Raw genomic sequence first — 2,500 nt, 5'->3', positions numbered from 1 at the left:
GCGGTGGGGGGGGGGGGGGAGAAATGTCGGCGGAAAAGGGTGGCGCGCGCGGGCGTGGAATCTACTTGCCCGAGCGCCCGGAGAAAAAGCCCGCGAGTCCCTGGGCGGCGGCCGGGGGGGGGCGGGTGGGCGGTAGCGCCGGCAAACAGAGAAGAAAGAAAGAAACAGAAAGAAAGAGACCGTGCCCACAACGGCGCAGATTCGCGCACGAGCACCCTCCCCTTAGCGCGGGGCCGCGGGACTCCTACCTTGCGAAGGAGCGAGCGCAGCAGGACTCCCAGCGAGGTCCGGTCGCCGCGCGGGGGGGGGGGGGGGGCTGAGCTGGCCCGGTAGCGGCCGGCCCATCTTGGCAGCCGCCGGCCAGCGCTCCCAGGCCGGGGAGGGCGCCTTCGCGGCAAAGGGGAGTCTGCCGGCTGCGGGGGTCTCGGAGGGGCGAGTAGGTCTACCCGGCTCCGGGAGGCCGCGCCGAGGTCGCCGCCCGGCCCGCGGGCCCGCCTTCCGGGCCGCGGCCGCCCGGTCGACCCGGCTCCGGGAGGCCGCGCCGAGGTCGCCGCCCGGCCCGCGGGCCCGCCTTCCGGGCCGCGGCCGCCCGGTCTACCCGGCTCCGGGAGGCCGCGCCGAGGTCGCCGCCCGGCCCGCGGGCCCGCCTTCCGGGCCGCGGCCGCCCGGTCTACCCGGCTCCGGGAGGCCGCGCCGAGGTCGCCGCCCGGCCCGCGGGCCCGCCTTCCGGGCCGCGGCCGCCCGGTCTACCCGGCTCCGGGAGGCCGCGCCGAGGTCGCCGCCCGGCCCGCGGGCCCGCCTTCCGGGCCGCGGCCGCCCGGTCTACCCGGCTCCGGGAGGCCGCGCCGAGGTCGCCGCCCGGCCCGCGGGCCCGCCTTCCGGGCCGCGGCCGCCAGGTCTACCCGGCTCCGGGAGGCCGCGCCGAGGTCGCCGCCCCGCCCGCGGGCCCGCCTTCCGGGCCGCGGCCGCCCGGTCTACCCGGCTCCGGGAGGCCGCGCCGAGGTCGCCGCCCGGCCCGCGGGCCCGCCTTCCGGGCCGCGGCCGCCCGGTCTACCCGGCTCCGGGAGGCCGCGCCGAGGTCGCCGCCCGGCCCGCGGGCCCGCCTTCCGGGCCGCGGCCGCCCGGTCTACCCGGCTCCGGGAGGCCGCGCCGAGGTCGCCGCCCCGCCCGCGGCCGGCCGCTCTACTCGTCTCCGGCGTGCCCTTGTCGCCTTTTCCGGGTGGTAAGCGGTAGACCTGTTCTCCCTGGCCTTCCTGTGGAGCGGCGAGAGGGGTCGCTCTGTTGCGCTGCCTCCAGTTACGTCATCGTAAAGGCCGGCCATTTCCGCGCCCCGCCCCGGTAGGAGGGGCGGCTGTTCTTCGGCTCTCCGGCGCCGCCTGACTTACCGGTACGACTGTAGGGCAGAGGGTGAGCAAGCGCTGAGTTCCGGAGCTCTACTCCCGGGCGCCCCCAGCGCTAAGTGGCCGGCCTGCGAGCGACCTAGGGCGGCTTGCGAGGGCAGGTAAGGCCCGGTCCCGACTCCGGTTCTCTGACAAAATGTTTTTTTCGGCGCGTTCGATACGGCGCTTTCCCGGCACGTTCTCGGCAGCCAGGCGAGCGTGTCCCCGGTGCCGGGAAGCGCGGAGCCGCGGAGCCGGCGGCGGGCTCCAGCGACGGTTGCCGAGTTGCGAGAGGGCTGAGGCGGTCCGCGCGGAGCGTGTCCCCGGTGCCGGGAAGCGCGGAGCCGCGGAGCCGGCGGCGGGCTCCAGCGACGGTTGCCGAGTTGCGAGAGGGCTGAGGCGGTCCGCGCGGAGCGTGTCCCCGGTGCCGGGAAGCGCGGAGCCGCGGAGCCGGCGGCGGGCTCCAGCGACGGTTGCCGAGTTGCGAGAGGGCTGAGGCGGTCCGCGCGGAGCGTGTCCCCGGTGCCGGGAAGCGCGGAGCCGCGGAGCCGGCGGCGGGCTCCAGCGACGGTTGCCGAGTTGCGAGAGGGCTGAGGCGGTCCGCGCGGAGCGTGTCCCCGGTGCCGGGAAGCGCGGAGCCGCGGAGCCGGCGGCGGGCTCCAGCGACGGTTGCCGAGTTGCGAGAGGGCTGAGGCGGTCCGCGCGGAGCGTGTCCCCGGTGCCGGGAAGCGCGGAGCCGCGGAGCCGGCGGCGGGCTCCAGCGACGGTTGCCGAGTTGCGAGAGGGCTGAGGCGGTCCGCGCCGCCGAGAGGGAAGGCTCGTGGCCTGTGAGCCCTTCGAGCGCAGCGCGAGAGAGAGGAAAAGGGGGGTGCCCCGTGCGGCTCGAGAGCCTCGTTCCAGGGGCCTGCCGCCGGCAGTGCGGCGATGCCAGCGCCGCAGCTGCTGACCCACACCTGCACGCAGCGCCCGCTGAGGCGTTCCGGGACACGTCGGAGAGGCCCCTCGGCGGGCCGGCGCTTCCCGGCTTCTCTGTCCCAGGGAGTGCGGGAGGAGTTGCCGGTGCTTCAGGCTCGAGTGGGCACCTCTTGCCGGACGGTGGTCCGCACCCACACGCAGTGTCT

This window comes from Apteryx mantelli, unplaced genomic scaffold (assembly GCF_036417845.1).
Source record: "Apteryx mantelli isolate bAptMan1 unplaced genomic scaffold, bAptMan1.hap1 HAP1_SCAFFOLD_147, whole genome shotgun sequence".
Lineage (NCBI taxonomy): Eukaryota > Metazoa > Chordata > Aves > Apterygiformes > Apterygidae > Apteryx > Apteryx mantelli.
The sequence above is the reverse complement of the archived record's forward strand: the minus strand, read 5'-3'. Positions refer to the sequence as shown.